The 24,432-nt window shown below is 38.2% G+C and overlaps 1 protein-coding gene across 1 annotated transcript in view; it reads left to right on the top strand.

The window, feature by feature from the left end:
- Positions 1–24,432, top strand: part of LOC134658225 (rhophilin-2-B) — a 125,453-nt gene that overhangs the window by 77,745 nt on the left and 23,276 nt on the right. The window lies entirely within an intron of this gene.

Raw genomic sequence — 24,432 nt, 5'->3', positions numbered from 1 at the left:
GATTTTTAGGCTTTTTTAACAGGCTTTCACAATTTTTTCACAAAAAATTTCGCGCTCGCTGCGCTCGCGATTTTTATTGCTTTTCCGATTTACCCAGTACTTACATGCTAGTTCGACTGGTTAATGAATAATCATTTAAACACATGTAAAATATTTATTATTAGGTTAATTTTAATCATCTGGCTCGTATGGTCGGACAATCGCTGTTCAGCCTCGCAAAATATTTAACTACTTATTTAGAAAAAAAGAGCTCTCCCCACACTGGATGCAAGGAGGAAAAGGCAAAAACTAATAAAAAAAAAACCTTTATGTCCACGCAAGAGCGAAAAAGACATCGTTCGGCATGTTCGGATCGGCTCAACCGACACCTGAAGGTTGAAATTAAAACCGCAAACTTACTTCCCTGTACTGAACAACTGAACTTATGTATGCAGAATTAACTGTAAGGGGGCCCCGAGCATTGCACTGCCTAGGGGCCCCGACATGCTTAATCCGGCCCTGTGAATGGATACGCCTCCTTTAGACAGATTTGATGTCTGGCTTCTTAATCTGAAAGTTATTGTGGCGCAAAAAGGCATGTTTACTTCGTTTTCGGTCAGCGCGGGCGAGTAGCATGCGAGCGTTTGCTCAAAACCGGCGGCGACACGTACCCTGCTCGCATCGCCATTCTAACTTGTTCTGTGATGCCGACTGTACTGTGTGCAGCCGTGCGTATCGAAGGAATAGATCGGGCATTTTAATTGTAACGGTATTTGTTGTTAGTTTAGCGGAATGCAAGTACATAATGAACCTAAGCATACATTTTGAGGAAAATGGCGATTAATAATATAGAAAACCGGCAGAATTTATCTTAATTGGCATGCAATGTAATTTAGGTTTTCACATTTGATGCGAATCCGCATGCCAATATATAATACTAGCGATCCGCCCCGGCTTCGCACGGGTTAACAAATTATACATAAACCTTCCTCTTGAATCACTCTCTCAAAACCGCATCAAAATCCGTTGCGTACATAGTTTTAAAAATCTAAGATACATAAGGACAGATAGACAGCGGGAAGCGACTTAGTTTTATCTATATAGACTATGTAGTGATGTAAGTACTTATTATAAATGCAAAAGTAGTATCTGTCTAAGTAAGTCTGTTAAGTTAATATAGATTTGTATAAGATTCTCGTAGTAACTAGTATACCGATCGTTTATAAATTGTTTAAACAGGTTCGATAGCGACCTTATAACACCTGACACATCCATGCTGACATTTGCCTGTACCGTTACTGATGTTATTATCATCCGATTAGGCACCTAGGTCCAAGAATAGCCTGGACCTAGGTCCGGCAGCTGGCCGTTCAGCTGCTAGTTGTGATTATAGGTTCCAGGCTCGATCTAGATATTCTAGATATAGATGCTAGACCATGTGCACGTGCGGACAATTAGGGTCGAGCTGATTAATCGATATTGTATATAATTAGGTATTTTAACTTACGCCGTCGGGTTTAGTACCGTAGTAAAGCTGCGTTTCCACCAAAGCGGTGCAAGGATGAGGAGCAATGGAAGTGTTTGTTAAGAACTAAGTAATAGAATTACCTACTTATTAATTACTTTACCTAATCTAGTCTTACTGGTTATGAAGCTTTTTTGCCCGAAAGCTGCATTTTGAGAGGAAAGCAAGCCGCTTTACACGATGATAGTGGAGGCTCAATAAAACGATTTTTTTCGAAGAACCGGTAATTTCGTCCCTTAGGAGCCGAGGTGAAGCGAGGGCTGTTATAAACAGAATAAAACATCCTACAAATTTTACGGATCCTCCGATTTCGTTAAATTTGGTGTCAATTGTAAGAAAATGACTATCTTTATCGTAAAAAAAATTAAAACAAAATATGTCAATACAAAAATAATGTAAAAAAAATTGAAAACCTATTTTTTCCTTCTACACTTTATTTTTGCAAATAGTGTGTTCCATATAGAAAAAAGTCTACAAAAAGCACTAAATGATAAAATCAAACATATTTCTTATCGTATATTGAAAACCGCATCAAAATCGGTTAAGCCGTTTATGAGATTCAAGTTCTCGAATTTGGCTAAGTTTTATTTACATGGCGATTTTTAGTACTGTCATATTCTTGAGTCGGGACTATTGGGCTTCTGTTAATGACCAAGTTTATGCGCTGTAGGTTGTTAGGATAAGCAAGGATACACAAGTTGAAGTGTTTGTGTTTTGATGCCAGTGGAAGATGGCCCTTCGTGGACCAGAAGCTCTTCCATGCTTTTTCGATGCGTCGATCGATTTCCTTGGACTGCATATTATTGAAGGATTATATCTGGCCCATGCAGGTGTATTCGTCAACGAAATTGTATATCCTGCCTATCTACCGTGACCCTACGTTTCACGCCATTGACCATTAACTGGGTTTTTGTCCTGTTCATTTCGAATCCGACTTCAAGACTTGCTGGTCTAAGGTCTAACATTTTCTCTAAATGAGGTGCAGTGTGGGAAAACAAGACTATGTCGTCGGAAAAACGCAGGTTTTTCAACCTTATTTCGCCGACGTCAATGCCCATTATTTCCCATTTAGCCACCAGCTTCTGGACGATTTCCTGTAGGCAAGAGGTAAACAGCTTTGGAGATAGTGGGTCGATCATCCTGTTTGACTCCTTTTTGGATGCAGAATTAGGGCCGGGAACTTGCAGTACTTTTGTGGTAGATGGTTCTGATGAGCTTGTGCTTATAACGCTGCTCGCGTTAAATTGCTTCGCTGTGTGGCTAACGACGTGTCTTACACTAAATATGCGCCGGACCTGGGGTCGCCCCTTTTTTCACGTAGGCATCATTGTCATAACTTATTGATAGTTTTTTTTGCCTCAGCACACTAAGAGCCGCTTGTCTCTACGGCTACTTGTACCTATGTACAAATTCGTAGGCAGGCTCCAAATTGGACTATTTCGCTCGTTTAAGTTTTGCTGCATTTTCGGCGGCTCGGAGCAGCCCTGTGGCCGAGGTGTGAAGGGGCAAGTGTGCTTAACTGCTTACACACGTCGCATCCCAAATGGGGCTGCGTTTTCAGCAGTGTCAAACCATCTGGCCTTTTTCCGTCAGCTCTATTTAGGCCCTGAGACTCCAACACGTCCAGCGTCCAGTAGCATCCGGAAGTACCTCCTGCCTTTATAAGCTTATTTGGTTCCCTAGAAACCATTTTATTAAATTGTATGATGCACATGCAGAGCACAGAACGGTTTTTTACAGTAAAGAACAAACTTGTAACTAAACTTCCCTCAACTCAAGCTGCACTTCACAAACATACTTTGCGTGCAGCGTATAACTCTGGGCTCTACTAGAAAGCTACAAACTATACCATGTGAGCCAAGTACGAATGAAGGCGAATAGACCTTTTCAGGGTTCCGTACCCAAAGGGTAAAAACGGGACCCTATTATACTAAAACTCCGCTGTCCGTCTGTCCGTGGAACGGAACAGAACTGGTAAACATCAGACTGTATCTCATGTACCGTGATAGCTAGGCAGTTGAAATTTTCACAGATGATGTATTTCTGTTGTCGCTATAACAGCAAATACTAAAAATATAATAAAATAAATATTTAAGTGGGGCTCCCATACAACAAACGTACATTTTTTGCCGTTTTTTGCATAATGGTACGGAACCTTTCGTGCGCGAGTCCGACTCGCACTTGTCCAGTTTTTTGTGAATATATACACATATTTTTAAAATAGATAAAGTAAATACCCACAAAATACTTAAAATTTACTATGATTTACATGCTTCTTGGTCTATAAAATAAATAAATAAAACTAAGTCAACTTCTGAAACATGGATCTCATAATTCTCATAAACTGCTTAACCGATTTTGATGCGGTTTTCAGTATATGATGAAAAATGTGTTTAATTTTATGGTACAGTACGTTTTTCTAAACATTATTCAACGTGGAAGACACAAAGGAAAAAATAGGTTTTCAATCTTTTCACACTATTTTACTTTAAAAATATTTTGTTTTTATTTTTTTTTATAATTAAGAATATAATTTTCTTTCAATTGACACCAAATTTAACGAAATTGGATGATCCGTGAAACTTGTAGGATTTTTTTTCTGTTTTTAACAGACCTCGCTTCACCTCGGCCTCTAAGGGACGAAATTACGGGTTCTTCGAAAAAAAATGTTTTAATGGGCCTCCACTATCATCGTGCAAAGCGGCTTGCTTTCCTCCAAAAGTGCAGCTTTTTTTTCATAACAAGCATGACTAATCCTCGTTCAGCGCAGCACTATGGACTAAACAATATGCAAGGTTCTATTGGGCGTTTTTTTTTTGTTGTCCCCTACACTTTTTTTTCAAATTTGGGATTTTTTATGTTATTTCTACTCAGAATCACGAGCTCTTTCTATCCTAATAGGAGAAAAAAAGTGTCCTAAGGTTTTTATTTCCATTTTAGGTCACCATTTTTCATAGACTTTATGTATGGCGGTCGCGGAATGGAAAGATCGAAAAATGTATGGAAATTTTGGGAAACTTTTTTTCTCCTATTAGGATAGACAGAGCTCGTGATTCTGAGTAGAAATAACATGAAAAATCCCAAATTTGAAAAAAAGTGTAGGGGACAACAAAAAAAAACGCCCTATTGGTTCTTAACAAAGGCATCTCTCGCTAATACGCATCCTCGCACATCTCTGTAGTGATGGGTAGGACATCAATTTAAAATGAGTTTGTATGAGTACCTCATTTTCTAAAATGAGGTGTTACAATGTCTTACTTCAAATGAGGTGAGGTACTAGCATATTTTCAGCGTCGACTATTCCATTAATTCCAACGGCGACAAAAATATTTAATGTATATACATATTTATCTAAAATCTATCGTCGGCGCCGTCTTAGACGGACGTGTTTATTTATCTACGGTTCGCTTGGATTTTACTAAATTCAATTCATACTAAAACATACTGTGTGCGCGTGTGTTAAAGTGCATTATTGCCTGGCATTATTCGTGATTGTGTGAATAATGGCGACTGTTAATATATTCCGCTCGCCGATTAAACAATTTGGGTCGAATCCCGAACTTCATACAGAAAATCAGGACCCTGTTTCTTCGCATAGTGGACAGCAGCGAAAAAGGAAACATTTGGACGGTTGCGACATGGACTTATCAAACTTAGGATCAGATATCAAGAACATGTTTGCCGACATCAAATCGGAATTAAAATCACTGCGCTCGGACAACAGTACGATTAATAACTCAATATTTGAATTAAAGACACAGCAAAAGGAAATGTTGACCGAGTTTAATCATATGAAGACCTCCTTTGATTTTGCTGCCGAGAAACAACGCGAGCACGAGAGACAAATGGTAGAACTAACCTCAAAAGTGTCCGGCTTAGAAAATAAGCATTCCGACTATGAGGCACTGAACAACAAATATGACCAGCTACTTCTGGACATGGACAGACAACAACAATATGCTCGTATTCAAAATCTCGAAATTACCGGCATGCCAGAATTAAAAAACGAAAACCTGCCGAACCTTATTATATCGATTGCCAAGCATGCTGGAGTAGAAATAATCCAAAACGATATCGAACATGTCACCAGAGTACGTGCGATGACACCTCGAGAGGGCCGGCCTAGGGCCATCATAGTCAAATTGAGGAATCGTACACACAAAAATAACATCCTTGCGGGCTTACGAAGGACCCGCGGTATCTCCACGTCAGACATCGGCCTCCAGGGAGAATCTCGAAGACTTTATGTGAACGAGCATCTTACACCATCACGGAAACAAGTACTCAAAGAGTGCAAGGCTGCGGCAAAGAATCGAGGATATGAGTACGTTTGGGTTCGAGAATGCAACATTTACGCCCGGAAATCAGACGGAGCCCCTGTCTTAGTAGTCGATTCACTCAAAGATTTAAAGAAGTTGTTATGAAATATGACTAATTTACTTATAGTTTTAACATTACTACTACTGTGCCACTTATACCCTTCATATATTGTACACTTATGTTACCTAATTGCTTACCGACATTCTCCAAGAATCACCTCAAATATCACTCACACTCACACACACTATTTTCACACCTCCATTTGCAGCATTGTATCCACATATTCGCCACTTAATCGTTTGTTTATAAATTTTACAATATTATACTCAAAATTGCGTTTCTACGGAAAGTGTAATGTTTCAAAAATGCAAAATATAATAACACTATTATTAGTCATGATTTCACGCCATCCATTAACATGTAAACAACATTTTTTAAGTCCTCTAGTTCTCACAGTTTACATAAACAGAGTAGTCTGCACGGTTTCTACCATTGAACTAAATCTTATTTCGTCGCAAGGCCTATTTTCCTGTTTAATTATCTATCATGCATCGAAACAATCTGAGATCTGTATTTGCAGCAATTGGGCATACAATACCACGAATGTGTTTGCCTGTTTTACTGTTACATGCGACCTATTGAAATCACAACGTATAGAAAAAGTTGTTTACGTCTCTGAGCGATCTGCATTGATGTGTTTTGTGCCTACAGCGTTGTTCAGTTATAATATGTTATTATTTTCATGGGTTTTGTTGTATGCATTGTACATAATCGTCCCTGAACTAATATATTACTTTCATAATATACGTTCGTGTATCTAAACATATATTACCAAAATGTGCGCGGTTTGCGCACAAAAACGACAGATTTTTACAGAAATATTTTATTACGTAACTACGATATTTTAATAATAACCGAAACATGGCTTCATGCAGGTATACTTGATAGCGAACTATGTAACTCTAAGTACGACATTTTTAGACTGGATAGAGATTTAGGCCTGATGAATGTAACTATGGGTGGAGGAGTCATGGTGTGCGCTCGTCGCGAACTGGGAGTTACGTTACGAGTGGAGAGGGCTACTCCACCTACAGAACTACTATGGGTAACGGGACCCTCCAGTACATTTGGTTCAGAATATAATATTAATATAGCCGCAGTATATTTACCGCCTAACTATCGCACGCTACCCAATGATGTTAAGAACGTACTTGAAACAGTAGCCCAGGTATACCGGCAAAATACTGAGGATTATTTTATGATCGTTGGCGACTTCAATCTACCATGCATACAATGGACTAGTGATGGACCAATTTATTTAAAAAAAGGTTCTGCCGAAATTCAGAGATCTGGTACTGAACTTATAGAGGAATTCTCATATCTTGGCCTAGAACAACGGAACATAATCACGAATATAAGCGGGAACACACTTGACCTTGTATTTAGCAATTTTTCATTATGCATTAATAACATATCTAATCCAATCTTAAATGAGGACAAAGCTCATCCTTGCTTTTCCATCGTGCCTTACGACCTACAGGTCTTGCCTTTAAAAGAAAAATATTACACAAAAATATTATATTATAAAGGTGACTTTGACAAAATAAACAATTATATTCGTGAAATAGACTGGTACCAATTGCTTGCCCCTATCGATTCATTAAATTCAGCTGTAGAATGTTTCTACGAAAGAATACGTGAATGTATTAATTTATTTATTCCCAAAGTACAGTCTAATCCCAACTCTAAACAGTACCCATCCTGGTATAGTAAAAATTTGATAAGTTTAATACGTCGCAAATGGAAGGCCCATAGAAAATGGAAACGTTATCATAATGACCTCGATTATCGTGAATTCTCCTATTTGAGACGAAAAATCAATAAATTGGAAGTTAAAAATTATAATGATTTCATATTATTGTCTCAAAAACAAATTAAAGTTAACCCAAAAAAAATGTGGAGCTACATAAAATCAATGCGTGGATGCTCCTCTTATCCTAAAACCATGACGTATAAAAACGATTCTCTTTGTGATGGGACTAATATCTGTAATGGCTTTATCGATTTTTTCAAAACCATGTACGTTGAACCGAGCGATAACTATGACTTAAGTAGCCTAAATATCCCCACTATGGGTGATGAGCACACAATTGGGAGGGTTACCGTTTCCACTAGCACTGTGGCCGCGTTACTGAGTAAGGTAGACACTACTAAATCTGCAGGTCCGGATGATATTGCGCCAATATTTATACGAAACACGAGTATAACTCTTAGTATTCCATTATCGATATTAATAAACCGATCCTTATCAGAGGGCATATTTCCCGATAAATGGAAGGAGGCCAATGTTGTCCCAATACATAAAAAATCATCAAAAACAAATATTGAAAACTACCGCCCTATTTCAATATTAAACATATTCAGTAAAATTTTCGAGAAAATAGTATACGATCACATTTATCCTACAATAATGCAAGGCGTCAGCTCTAACCAACATGGTTTTCTTAGGCGACGATCTACAATTACAAATCTTGCAGAATTTACTAATTATGTCCTAAGTAACATGGAGAGAGGTGGACAGGTTGACGTGGTGTACACTGATTTTGAGAAAGCCTTCGACCGAGTGGACCACGTCATCCTGTTGGCCAAATTAGAAAAATTAGGCATACATGGTTGTCTACTAAGATGGATAAAATCTTATCTCTCCAACAGGTCACAGTTCGTCACTATTGGTGGTTACAGATCTAATCATATTTATGTCCCATCTGGCGTCCCTCAGGGATCGCATTTAGGACCTTTGTTTTATAATGCATATATATTTGATATTTACACTTGTATTGAATCACCTGTTCAACATCTGTTATATGCAGATGACAAAAAAGTATATATCAAAATCAAAGATACCTCTGACTGTAACATTTTACAAAAAACCTTAGATTCTCTCTCACAATACTACAACAAAAACAAAATAACGGTTAATGCATCTAAATGTCAAGTAATCAGTTTTTCTAGGAAGCCATCACCGATTCATGCTAATTACACTATGAATAAAACTAGCTTAGAAAGAGTTACATCAATTAGAGACCTAGGAGTCTTATTAGATAGTAAAATGTTGATGTCAGATCACATTGATAATATAATAAACAAAGCTTACAGGAATTTGGGGTTCGTGATGAGAGTCTGTAAGGCATTTAACGACCCTGACTGTATCAAAGTGGTTTATTTTACCTATGTACGTAGTGTCCTAGAGTACGCATCCAATATATGGTCTCCTAATTACATTACCTACAAATCACGAATTGAAAGACTGCAACAGAGGTTCTTACGATACCTGAATTACCTTACTAAACAGCCATCCATAAGTTATAAGATTAGTTGCAAGCGGTACAATATAATGAGCCTAGAGGATAGGAGGGTATTGCTCGATATGGGTTTACTATTTGATATTGTCAAAGGTGATTTAGATTGTACTAACCTTATAGCTGAGATCAAATACTTCACACCTAAAGTAAATACTAGGCACCAACGTCTTCTTAGTTTACCTAACTATCATACTAATTATGGCAGGAATTCAGTATTATATATGTAGGAATGGAACGTAAGGGGATAGCGTGAAACGGAACGTAAGGGAGAGAGAAGGATGACAAGAGGTGCGAAAGGGACGGGGAGAACGATTTGAATGGTGAGAGAGCGAACGTGCGTTAAGGTGTTTAATATTCCATAAAATTAGTTTTGCGTAGTTAAATAAAACAAATAAAGTGATATTTTGGTTTTTAATTACGAGGCCTATCATAATCCCACATAATTCTGGGGGCTCGTCCGGGATTGCCTCTAAAAACCAAATAGTTGTTCGACGGTGGCACGTGGTCGCGCGCAACGTACCGGCGAAAGACGGCGGCGGTACCAGAACACGGCAAAAGAAGATTGTTCTCCATTCCAACACGAAGACACGACGAAAAATAAGAAGGTTGATGTACGACGATCAAGACGAAGAAACAATTTTGAGTATTCTAAGCTCAGGAATTGAAGACGAGAAAATGGCGGCCGACGCGTGTGCTAGCCTTTTAAACCTCACTGTCATGACGGACAGTATTACGAAGTTTAGCGGCGACGATAAAGCGCACACGGCGTCGAAATGGGCGCAAGATATAGAAGATAACTCGGAAATCTTCAGCTGGACGGAGGCGCAGAAGCTCGTGGTGGCGCGTAGATCCTTGGTGGGCACGGCGGCGTTATGGTTGCAGTCCGAGAAAACCTTTAAGAAGTACGACGAGCTTAAGGCGGCATTGCTTAAAGAGTTCCCGGATGCAATCAACACTAAGGAAATGCACGAGCTTATGGGCAACAGAAAGAAGAGAAGAGAAGAGTCTTACTATCAATACATGCTCATTATGAAGGAGCTCGGTAAGCGAGCTAAGTTTCCGGATTACGTCGCGATACAATACATCGTTGACGGCATTACGGACTACGAACCTAATAAATCTATATTATACGGGGCTACTACTTATCCCGTACTCAAGGAGAAGTTGCTTTTATATGAAAAAATGAAGACTAAAACGAAGAAAGAAGACAAAGAAGCTAAACCTAATAAGATAGAAAAAGACACGAAGTATAATAGTTCATCGTCATCATCAAGTCGAAAAAGGTGCTACAAATGTGGTGAAGAAGATCATCTGGCGGTAACATGTTCTAGAGGGGTGAAATGCTATTTTTGCAACGATTTTGGTCATATAAGCAGAGAATGTCCATCGAAATCCAAGGAACGCGGTGGCGGCGGCGGCGCCGGCGCGGCTGGCGGTGCGGATTCGTCGGTAAAGCAGTCTCGCATAAGCGGCGCGGGTGAGAAAGCGAGACAGCAAGCATCTCCGTCGGTAAAGCAGTCTGCAGCGGTGGATATTCGTCGGCAGTCGGCCATGTTTGGAATACTGGCCAATGAGGAGGCAGACGTCAACATGGCGGATGACAGCGTTGACAGTTACCGGCATGATGTAAACATTGCGACTAAAGTTGACGAATCGAAGACGAAAACTAATAAGAAAAAGCCGATGAAGTCAATTAATTTGTGCGGAGTGGAAATACAGGCGTTAGTAGACTCTGGCAGTGGATTCAATTTGATAAATAAGGACTCGTTCGACGAACTTAAGGTGAAAATGTGTGATGATGACTCTGTGTTTACCGGACTCGGTATGAAGGATATATTTCCTTACGGCAAGTTCTACGCTAATATGATCATCGACGAGACGTGCTATGATGACACAATATTTCATGTTGTACCTAATGATTGTATGCCGTATAAATGTATTGTAGGTCGGGAATTTCTTGACACTGTGACCATGGTTATGTGCAAAGGTTCCGTAAAGTTCTTGCCACTTGAGAATGAGGGATGGCTGGCGCGTCTGGATTGTGTGTGTGAGGTATTCACTGTTTCAGATCACGTACGCGATGGTACGGTAAGGGAAGAGGTCGAGCGTCTGGTCGCCGAATACAACCCCGTGCAGACCAGAGAGGTGCCGATCGAACTGAAGATCATTCTCAAAGATGATGTCCCAGTGGCGCAGCGTCCCAGAAGGCTTTCCATCGTGGAGCAGAACATTGTGGAGGAACAGGTTAATGAGTGGATGCAAAAAGGAATTATACAGGTGAGTTATTCCGAATATAGTAGCCCGCTAGTCCTTGTCAAGAAAAAAGATGGTTCAACCAGAGTTTGTGTTGATTATAGATTGTTGAATAGTAAGATGGTTAAAGATGAATTTCCCCTGCCACTGATAGAGGATTTAATTGACAAGTTGAGAGATGCTAAGTTGTTCAGTGTGCTAGACCTTAAAAATGGGTTTTTCCATTTAAGGATTAGTAAGGAGTCTGTGCCCTATACTTCATTTGTGGCCCATCACGGCCAATGGGAGTTCCTGAGAGCCCCTTTCGGGTTATCAGTCAGTCCGAAGTATTTCATGAGGTTCATTACCACTATATTTAAAGAGTTGATGCAAGAAGGTGTTATGATGGTATTCATAGATGACATTATAATTCCAGCCCAGACGGAGCAAGAGGCGCTACTAAGGCTGCAACGGGTGTTGGAGGTTGCTGCGGAGTATGGACTTGAAATTAACTGGAAGAAGGCCAAGCTGATATGCCGAGAGATTGAGTACCTAGGCCATCTGGTTAAAGAAGGTCAAGTACAGCCAAGTCCAGAGAAGGTAGAAGCAGTAGCGCGATACCCTGAGCCTGTGAATGTCAAGCAGATCCAAAGCTTCATTGGATTAACCTCATATTTCAGAAAGTATATAAGGGACTTTGCACAGATAGCAAGACCCTTAACGGATTTGATGAAAAAAGATGCAAAGTTTACCTTTGGTCCTGAGCAGCAAGAAGCATTCAATATTTTGAAACAGAAGTTAACGAGTGAGCCAGTGCTCAAGATTTTCAACCCGAAGCTTCATACCGAACTTCACACTGATGCGTCAAGCCAGGCTCTGGCAGGTATACTTCTGCAGACCAGTGAAGATGGAGAACTGCACCCTGTATACTATAGAAGTAGACGTACAAGTGAAGCTGAGAGCCGATATTCGAGCTATGAGCTCGAAGCTCTAGCTATAGTGGAGAGTGTGAGGAAGTTCCACCACTATCTGTTCGGTATACATTTTAAGATTGTGACAGATTGTCAAGCTTTTGAGCTTACTTTGAAAAAGAAGGAGTTGACACCGAAAGTGGCAAGATGGGTGTTACTACTGGACCAGTATGACTATGAGATAGAGCATCGAGCTGGTGCCAAGATGCCGCACGCAGATGCACTTAGCAGGAATCCATATGTGGCAACAGTGGTAAGCCTACATGAGAGGATCGGTCAAGCTCAAGAAAGAGATGAAGAGCTCAATGCCATTAAACAGCTGATTTTGAAAGATGGGCATTACAATGACTTTTATGTGGAAAATGACATACTATACAAAGGAGACCAACGGCAACTGGTGGTGCCTAAGGTAATGGAGAAAGAAGTTATCAAGAAGGTGCATAGTAACGGTCATTTTGCTATGAGAAAGATGAAGGAAGCTATAAGCAAAGATTACTACATAAGAAACATGGATAGAAAAATAGAAGAGGTAGTGACAGGCTGCATACCATGCTTATTAGCAACAAGAAAGGAAGGAAAGCAGGAAGGATTTCTAAATCCTATTGCTAAAGAAGGTACTCCACTGCATACATTGCACCTGGACCACATAGGACCGTTGACAGAAACGAAGAAGCTCTACAATCATATACTTACAGTAGTGGATGCATTCACGAAGTTCGTGTGGCTCTACCCGACGAAGTCAACATCCAGCGCAGAAGTAATTAGTAAGTTGCAGCTACAGCAGCAGACGTTTGGTAACCCCACACGTATCATCACAGATAGAGGTACAGCATTCACTAGCGGAGCCTTTCAGAAGTACTGCGAAGATGAAGGAATCCAGCATGTGACGATTACCACTGGAATAGCAAGGGCGAATGGTCAGGCGGAACGCATTCACCGTATTATGATCCCCATGCTAACGAAGCTATGCATAGAAGACCAGTCTACTTGGTACAAGCATGTCGGGCGAGTACAGAGAGCTATAAACAGTACTTACCAAAGAAGTATAGATACCTCGCCTTTCCAGCTGTTGACCGGCACTAAGATGAAGTGCAAGGAGGATGTAGAGATATTGAACCTTTTACAACAGGAAACCATATCCCAGTTTGATGAAGAAAGAGAAAGTCTAAGACAGAAAGCTAAAGAACAGATACAGAAAATTCAAGAAGAAAATAAGAAAAGTTTCAATAAGAAGAGGAAAGAGAGCTCCAAGTACGAGGTAGGCGATCTCGTCGCAATTAAGAGGACACAGTTTGGGCCAGGGCTTAAGCTCAAGCCAAAGTTCCTCGGACCCTATAAGGTAACCAAGGTGAAGCGTAACGACCGATATGACGTGGAGAAGTTGTACAGCGGCACAGAGGGTCCCAACAAGACAGCCACGTCTGCGGACTTCATGAAAAGATGGCCTGAGGAGGACTGCGAGTGATAAGGTAGTAGTCTAGCCCTTTTTCTCTTATTTCTCGATTGGCAAATGTTATAATTAGTATAAAAGACGGACCTTCTGCATATAAACTTGATCTCGTGTAGGAAATTCCTGGTTCCTAAAGTTTTAAGCTAAGATGCATATTTTGTTATGTTATGGTTGGTTAAATTTTAAAGGCAGCTAAAATGTTAAAAAGTTGTAAAATGTTCCTATGTTACTTATGCTGCCAGCTGTTTTCAATATGTTTAAAACGTACCATGAGAGTTAAAAATATTAGCAGTGTTTGCTAGATTTCAGTAAATTGTTAATGTGCCATATTAAGATGCTCAATTTTTTCAGATGTGTAGTATGCAGCAGATGTGCTTAAATCAATAGTAACTTTTTATTTCAGAGCATGGCACTATAGGTACTGATGTAAGATAGAGTTAAGATTACCGTGTACTTACCCTTACAATGTTGAATGAATGATGTGTAGATGGATGAACGTGTGAAGTATATCTGGGGGCAGATAATGATGTGCAGGACAGCCGAGAATGTAGGAATGGAACGTAAGGGGATAGCGTGAAACGGAACGTAAGGGAGAGAGAAGGATGACAAGAGGTGCGAAAGGGACGGGGAGAACGATTTGAATGGTGAGAGAGCGAACGTGCGTTAAGGTGTTTAATATTCCATAAAATTAGTTTTGCGTAGTTAAATAAAACAAATAAAGTGATATTTTGGTTTTTAATTACGAGGCCTATCATAATCCCACATATAGAATTTCAAAAACGTACAACAATCAGTTTTGCGATATTGATCCATTTGTGCACAAAAATAAAAAATCGTTTAAAGCTGCAATTGCGATAAAAATTAATAACAATCAAGTGGAGGAGTGAACACACACACACACGCACGCATACACGCACACACACACACACACACACACACACACACACACACACACACACACACACACACACACACACACAGTCGACGCACACACAATTGTGTAATACCTACTATAACCTAGTACCTAAGCAAATCCGTAATATTTTCAATTGTATCTGTTAGGGAGACCTGTTATTGGCTTCATGATTGTATCCTAGTTATAACTATATAGTTTGTTAAAGCTGTTGGTCTTCTAATAAAATAAAATAAAATAAAATTATGTATTCATCACTTCCTTTATAAATAAATAAATAGTAACATTTAATTGGAGTGCAATTCTGGAGGTTAAGAATAGAACTTTTAGGAGAAAGATAATTTTAGAATCAAGTAAAATGAATAGAGGAGTGAAGTAAGACATTTTTGCGGTACGAAGTACTGCGACAAATTAACAAAATGAGTGGTACAAATGAGGTGCCTCACGAGTGAGCGACTCAACACTACATCTCTGGTGAAAACGCAGCCTTAATAATGTAGGTATCTACAATGTTTTCATACATAATTAGGCAATGAATTGTCTTTCATTAAATAAATAAATATGAAATATATGAAAAAAAGCAATAACGCTAACAATTCAGCGATTAAGTGAGGAAACGCCACTATAAGCATAATAATATGTTCATATATCTGATGAAGACTGTACCTGTAGCTGCTCTGTTCGTTTGTTAAACACCAATAGGTGAAGAATAGTCAGTAAAGATCATATGTCACTGTCACACAATGCAAATTACCATAATAAACACACAGAGACATACATACCTTTCGACACCGGACATGTGGTTCGGGGAACTAAGAAATGACTGTATCAGATACACTCAACTGTAAAAAAGGGTTAAATGCAAAATTGTAGTTTTATATTGAATTTTACAGTACATATGGTGCTACTTTACCGCCCTAGTGCGGTAACTAGCACAATACGTGCCTATGTCGAAAATTACGTGCATATGTAAAGTGTCTTTCAATAGAACTTGCTAATTATGTAAACAAACCGCCATACTAAAATTGACACTAAATGTCAATTTACTAGTAACTTTTGTTTACATATTTAGCAAGTTCTATTGAATGACAGTTTACTGTAAAAAGTTCTACAATACACGTGTGAAAAGGTAATTCGTTAGTCATTAATTTTCTGCAAAGTACTTATTGTATCGTAATGTACTATTTGCGTGTTTGTTGAACTTTTTCGTGAACACATGTTTGATATAGCTATGTATTAAATAAAGAATTATTCTTGTTTCCAATTTGGCCATACTTGATTTTCGGAACTTTAAAATCTGGCTGATTACAATACTAAAGCCTAATTTCAACGTCATACAATAAAATTCATCAGTACGAACGTGTCTTGCTATTTCAGTCAGTCTCGGTACAAAAAGTACTGAGCTTGACTGAAATAGTGTGACATCATGACAAATAGGTACGAAGGTTTCCGAGAAAATACGATGGAAAACAATTATTCACTACATCTGTACACTTGTTTATTTCATGAATTAAAATTTCACTAGTCCTCTTTGCTACAAGATAGAAAGATTCCGGTGGGAAAATATTTGAAATTTGAAGTCAGATTGAGATCAAATAGACATCAATGTGTAAATTCGAATCGGCGCCAGGACACATGCCATATCCGGATCAATAAAAATGATAATCAAAATGATTTAGCGTCGATTTGATATTGTAATGAATTTTGAATAAATGTCATATACTAAGAAAAAGTGACCAAGGCCTCCAGCCTGGGGCACTGGAGGCCTTGGTCACTTTTTCTTAGTATATGACATTTATTCAAAGTTTATAATTTATAGTAGTGTGTCTACTTGAAATAAAAACAAATTAAAATATTTTCTGGAAATAATTTAATTTGTTCTAATACATGTAATGAATTTTGTTTGATGCTGATCCTTTTTGACTTCTTTTTGAGCGGCTTTAGGGTTGCCTCACAGTTCTCAAATTATATTTAACTAGCGACCCGCCCCGGCTTCGCATGGGTTAACAAGTTATACATAAAACTTCATCTTGAATCACTCTATCTATTTAAAAAAAAGCGGCCAAGTGCGAGTCGGACTCGACCATGAAGGGTTCCGTATTTAGGGGATTTATGACGTATAAAAAAAAACTACTTACTAGACCTCGTTCAAACCAATTTTCGGTGGAAGTTTGCATGGTAATGTACATCATATATTTTTTTGAGTTTTATCTTTTATTTTAGAAGTTACAGGGGGGGGACACACATTTTACCACTTTGGAAGTGTCTCTCGCGCAAACTATTCAGTTTAGAAAAAAATGAATTAAATGATATTAGAAACTACACTATCATTTTGAAGACCTATCCATAGATACCCCACACGTATGGGTTTGATGAAAAAAAAATTTTGGGTTTCAGTTCTAAGTATGGGGAACCCCCAAAATTTATTGTTTTTAGGGTTCCGTAGCCAAATGGCAAAAAACGGAACCCTTATGGATTCGTCATGTCTGTCTGTCTGTCTGTCCGTCTGTCCGTCTGTCCACAAAATGTCCGAAACTATAAGAACTATACTGCTGAACTTTTCGGGGGGGGTTTGAATCCCCAAAACCCTCCCCCTGGCTACGCCCGTGGGTGGGATAATATTTGAAGAAGTCAGATTGAGATCAAATAGACATCAATGTGTAAATTCGAATCGCCAGGACACATGCCATAAACAGATCAATAAAAATGTTAATCCACATGATTTAGCGTCGATTTGATATTGTAATGTATTTTGTTTGATGCTGATCCTTTTTGACTTCTTTTTGATCGGCTTTACGGTTGCCTCAAAGTCCTCTAATTATATTTAATAATTTAGGCAAAACTATTTTCACTACACTCCTAAAGGCTTTCTTTATTCTTCGAAAACGTATGAGAAAGTTGCATTTTATCCACAAGAGTGGCAAAGAAATTTGATGCAAAATTTGAGTTGTTTCCTCGTGTTGGTTGCTCTAATTGAATTGCGATCATTTGGATTTATACTTATGAAGGCAACTTCAAATAATGAGTACCTATTTTCCACGCGTTGCTGTGGTGAATAATGTTGTTTTTCACTTTGTGGAAAAAAATATTTAACCCTCATGCCTTGAAACCCTCCCATAACTCAAGATTCCAATTTTCGAACCGCTCGCTACGCTCGAAGTTCAAATTTATAATATTTCGCCATCAACCAATATTATTTTAGCACAAAGGGTTAGATAAACAACAACCTTGCCCGTCTAAAAGAAATACTTACCTAACTATTTCTGTGATTTCACATAAAATGGTTGGATTCTACCTATTCTTGTAAAAGACATACTTACACCCCTATCATTAAGATTGATTGCTATCTGTACATAAGGTTTTATTACAGAATGTCAATACATACACATTAATACCCTATTAGTAAACCAATTAAGTCTTCAACTATCAAGAACTGTCGTACATTTTACACAAAAACGCCTAGTAAAATATATAGTCATTTCATTATCGACTTTATTCATACGTTTTACGATTCTTTTTTAAAGAACGATCAATTCGCAATTCAAAATTCGAAAAATGCTATAAGATTTTTATGTGCCAATGGAATTACAACCTTATGTGACGAGGATTATAGTTCTATTTAGTATAAGATAGCTACAAAGCAAAATAAAATTCTGATTTACGTATTGAAACAAAACACTCACGTGAAATGCTTAAGTCTGTTGCAATATAGACTTTAAATGGTACCATTAAGATTGAAATTATGGTGTCTTGTCAGTGGTATTTAATACATTGTGTGTTTGTTTTTACGAAATCATATGGAAATAAATGTTAGTGCAAGAAGTGTATTAATTCAAGCAGATATCGTTGAATTATTTATTGCGTAGTTTTTTAAAGAATCAGTGTGGCGTGGCAGAACTGTGCCAGTGAGGAAAATATGCAAACGTGGATAAACAACTTTTTCTGGCACTAGAGCGGTAATGCTGGTACCTATCATTGGCCTTAGCGTCTATTGCAGACGATTTATTTAGACATTACACCGCCTGGGACGGAATTAAGGAAACGCAGGGATAGGATGACATAAAACAAACCTAACCTAACCTAACCTATCTATAGGATAACCTTACGAAAAGAAAAGTAAACGGTTTCAGTTTTATGACTAATGATAATATGACAAAATATACCCAACTTTTTACTGTGATATTGCAGTGATTTTGCTCAAAATATTACTACTTAATACCCAAAGAAAACTGTGTAATTAGTCTGTGCTGTTGCATTACAATTACGCTATCCATTATAACATTTATAACTAGCCAGACCGCGGAAGTTCAGAGAAAACGATCTGCAATTCATGCGCGCGCGCATCTGATGTTGCATAGCGTAGCTGCACTTTATGCATATGTATGCGGAAATATGCTTATGCTCGCTGGTGCGTAGGGTTCAGTAGCCCTTATAGAACTTATAGAACTTACGGTAGAAAGTAGTAGATTCGGTAGAAGATAGTAAGATATCATAGTAAAACCTACTAAGGTCATTGCACTATTTTCATCCACATACTTTTACATATAAATACATAATAATCATTTACATAATGACCCTAAATGGCTTTTTTAGGGTTCCGTACCTCAAAAGGAAAAAAACGGAACCCTAATAGGATCACTCGTGCGTCTGTCCGTCTGTCCGTCCGTCTGTCACAGTCTATTTTCTCCGAAACTACTGGACCAATTAAGTTGAAATTTGGCACACCTATGTAAGTTTGTGACTCAAAGATGGACGTGTATCGTAAATAAATGAATTTCAATTATGGAGGCCATTTTTGGGGGGTAAATGAGAAAAATAAAAAATGAAAATTTTCAAACTATATCGTGTTATATATCAAATGAAAGAGCTCATTGTAAGAATCTCAAATATATATTTTTTTATAATTTTAGGATTAATAGTTTAGCAGTTATTCAAGAAAATAGGCAAAAAATGACCATCCCCCCCCCCCCCTTCTCTCCAAAACTACTGGCTCTAAAATTTTGAAAAAAATACACAAAATAGTTCTTTACCTATAGATGACAGGAAACCTATTAGAAATGTGCAGTCAAGCGTGAGTCGGACTTAATGTTGGCGCACGCGTAACGCACTTGGCCGGTTTTTTTTTCGAAAAACTAACAACTATTGGGTTGCTTTTTCTCATCGTGGAACCATAGATTACTATAGTAGTATATTATAGTCTGTCAAGCCATTTTCATCTGTAGAAAAAAAATATAGTTAATTTTGATTAAATCTAGAAATAAAATAAAATATATGGTTGACTGTAAAGTCGGTTTACGGACGATAACTTTGCGTGATAACGTCTTAAGAAAACATTGATGAAAAATTGCATATTTTTATACGTTACCATGGAGATTTGTCCACGTTACCATGGAGATCTGTCCACAACGTGACACTTTTTCGTACATGCTACCGGTGTTCATCGATTTATAAGACGTTATCACGTCAAAAGCGACATATTTAAAAAATCTTGGCGCGAAAAGGATTGTCGTCCAATAGAAAATTTGGATTTCGCGCCTTTTTCTACGACAAACTTTGACAGACTATAAAACTATTTTCTGAAGACCCTAAAATAGATTTAAATACCCAATACCCAAGCCTGATTTTATTATTTTTATTCAATCACCTTTATTTATTGACGACAATAAATCAGTGTTCGAAATACTAAATCCCACTATCTTCCATCTGAGATGTTTATATTCCACCGAGGCACGCGGGTCGTTAATATGAGTTAAGCTCGTCACAGACGGAGCGATAATATATCCAGTGCCGGCCCGAGCCCTTGATCAGGGTAGAGCGAAATCGGGTTTTGGTACTTTTGGTGCCCTTCGTTGAAGTTTTCAAGCGTATTTTCCACCCCTCCCCCTCGCCACACTCGCGTATTTTGGCGCCCCCCTTGCCTTCCGGCGCCTACAACGGCCGCTCCACTCGCTCTACCCTAGATCCGGCCCTGAATATATCGGCCGATATAGGTAAATGCCGATAGGTACCGTCAGATACCTGCCGTTACCAAAATATATGTCGCTCTAGCACTTACACTGTGTGAGAGACGAAATATACCGACCGATACATCTCAAGGCATCTGCAGATGCCTTGCAATAAGATATCGGCAGATACCAAAATATATATATATTACAGCTTCATGTGTGGGCTCTGTCAAATAGATGCCGTATCTGTCGGTATCTGCCGATATATTATCGCGCCGTCTGTGATGGGCTTTATAGGATCGCTGATTGAAATAATCCTAAGTGCAGTCCTAGGATAGACATTTCTATCGCACTTTATCACTATGTAAATACAAGAAGAGAAGATAAGAAGAAATAAGATTGTTGTTAAAAGAATAATTCACCTCTTTGGCTAACATAAGCATTTACAACCTTTTGCAACGTTGGCTAAGCCCCCTGAATTCACTGCACTTTAAAACATAAGTCATCCAAGGGCCAAGTCAGTATGCAATGCACAATACGGGCGTACGTGGAAAGACTGGGCAAGTGCTGATCGAGTGATTTATGTTGAAATGGCGCCAAAAGTGGACTTCTACGAACTGACATGTGTCAAACAGTTGATACCTACGCTTGATACATGAATCTAGTATCTTACCTGGATCTGATGAACTGGCGAAAGCGCTATTATTGTTTGTCCTTGTCACAGTCTCACATTTTTAGGGTTCCGTAGCCAAATGGCAAAAAACGGAACCCTTATAGATTCGTCATGTCTGTCTGTCTGTCCGTCTGTCTGTCCGTCCGTATGTCACAGCCACTTTTCTCCGAAACTATAAGAACTATACTGTTGAAACTTGGTACGTAGATGTATTCTGTGAACCGCATTAAGATTTTCACACAAAAATAGAAAAAAAACAATAAATTTTTGGGGTTCCCCATACTTCGAACTGAAACTCAAAAATTTTTTTTTCATCAAACCCATATGTGTGGGATATCTATGGATAGGTCTTCAAAAATGATATTGAGGTTTCTAATATCATTTTTTTCTAAACTGAATAGTTTGCGCGAGAGACACTTCCAAAGTGGTAAAATGTGTGTCCCCCCCCTGTAACTTCTAAAATAAGAGAATGATAAAACTAAAAAAAATATATGATGTACATTATCATGTAAACTTCCACCGAAAATTGGTTTGAACGAGATCTAGTAAGTAGTTTTTTTTTATACGTCATAAATCGCCTAAATACGGAACCCTTCATGGGCGAGTCCGACTCGCACTTGGCCGCTTTTTTTTATTCCCCACCATAAATATGTATTAACGGCCGTTCCTGTTTTATCTAAAACACTTTATCGCAACATATTCGTAGATATACGCAGTATATTGACTTACGGCGTGGGCGTTATTGAATTGAAATTGTTATTCATAAACGTCTGCTAGGTTAATCAGCTGATGATCGTCGTTTGTCCCTCTCTATGGCATAACGACAGATAGGGACAAACGACGAACATCAACTGATTAAGTTAGCAGCCGTTTAAGAATAACGCCATTAAACGTCAAACTAAACTTAATTCTAATTCATTACGACCCAGATTATGTCGCCCCGTTCTTAAAATGGTCCCATTAAATTAGCATTTATTATGAAACTGTTAGATAACTATATTATTATTGGGTATCCATAACTGGTTGCACTCTGTATAATAATGAAATGTATCATATGAGTCGACGGGTTGTGCATATTAATTGTATATTTTATGTCTTTATCTCTCTGTCGGTTTTCTTTTTGTATTGAAAACAAAAAGGCAATATTTTCAATATAACTAGATTGTGATACGATATTAACACATTTTTCCTCCTACTAGGATCATTAGGAGAATAACAAGAAATCCCAAATTTACAAAAAAGTGTTATTTACTTACGACTTTTATCGACTGTACCATAATTATGTTCTTGTGAATTTAAACTGTCATTCGTTCATTCTTTAATAAGAGGACCTCCGGTTGAGCTCCATATATAGGTACAAGCACACTTTTGATATTGGCGAAATGATCATGTCATTTTACTCTCTGTACCTTGACACTGGCTAAATTGTCCGAATGGCTAAAATCCATTTTAATTTAAAAACGGAACTTTATATAAAATGGGTGTACTTAAATCTATGACATTCCGTCTTACTAATGATCTATGTCCAGGCTCGCTTTCACTGCAAACTATCATCTTCGTGACATGGCTCGTTATGACATGCGTGCATGAGAACACGATTTATTATGAAATTGATGCGTTTCTTACTGTGATCATGTTGTGTGATGGATGTGTGGGATTGGTGTAAAGTAGGGCAGTGTTTATTTAAATCACAGAGCTTAAGTGCTTTGACTCACTTATTTACTAGCCTATGGCTGGTTTAACCTTAAAATAGGTTTATGGCAAAAATTTCACTTTTGGTACAAGCTTTCATCGCTGACTGTACTTTTCTTTCCACAGGCAAATTCTAAAAACCCCAAACACAATAAGTTTATGTTGTTTTATCACAAAGTTCCTATGGTTAGCTCGTGTTTCCATCATCAGATCAGCTCGATGGTACCGTAATATTGCAGTGACACCTGACTTACATATGTATACAAATTTTCAGCTTCATCGAAAGTTGGGAAGTGGGTCAAATTTAACTTACAAGATTTGACTCGTACATACATATACACGCATAGTTAAAATCTGTTTTTTTATTAGGTAGATTAAAATGACATTTCATAGTATGAAATGACGTTTTATGTTCATACTATGAACTGTCATTTCAGTCTACCGAATAAAAAAATAGACTTTAGTTAGGTTCATTTAGGATACATTGTCTGTGTGTAGTACATTACAACTATTACAAGTTAGTAAAAAGCTTGTAAAATATAAAGGACCTCAAAAAAGTTTAAAATGTTTAGTATTTTTGCATGCTTTCATTGCAAATGCACAGTGAATAAGTCTATAAAAAATAAAAAATATCCTAAGTAATATATGATAAGTTCTCTAGATTATTGCAGGATCTTATGTTATCTTATCAAACATGTCTCCTTGGGCCATTTTATTTAAAAAATTTATTATAAGAACTATACTGTTGAAACTTGGTAAGTATTTTAATTTGTGAATTTCTATGTTAATTCTACTCAGAATCACGAGCTCTTTCTATCCTAATAGGAGAAAAAAAGTGTACCAAGGTTTTTATTTCCATTCCGTTACCATTTTTCATAGACTTTGTATGGCGATCACGGAATGGAAAGATCGAAAAATGTATGGAAATTTTGGGACACTTTTTTTCTCTTATTAGGATCAAGAGAGCTCGTGATTCTGAGTAGAAATAACATAAAAAATCCCAAATTTGAGAAAATAGTGTAAGGGACAACTTTAAATAAAATGGCCCCCTTACACTGGCTTATATACTCTGGCGGGTGCTGCTTCTGCGTGTGTCCCAATCTCACGTGCAAGGGTACCATCCGCTAGGTTCTGTGTACCTCTTACATCTCATTAAAATGTAAAAAGAGCCTCTATGTGTTGGCTTCGGCGCCGCGCACGCCTTCCAAATGTTAGGAACACGATTGTTCCATGATGGGTTAAGGATGACTCACGCTAGACCGGCCTAGGCCCGGAACGTTGCGTCCGACATGTCATTTTCTATGACGGCTGATCGGTGATCACGTGCTTTCCATAGAAACGAAGCTACGGGCCGGCTACGGCCCGGACTA

Source organism: Cydia amplana, chromosome 21 (assembly GCF_948474715.1).
Source record: "Cydia amplana chromosome 21, ilCydAmpl1.1, whole genome shotgun sequence".
NCBI lineage: Eukaryota > Metazoa > Arthropoda > Insecta > Lepidoptera > Tortricidae > Cydia > Cydia amplana.
This window is presented reverse-complemented; position numbering and strand designations above follow the sequence as displayed.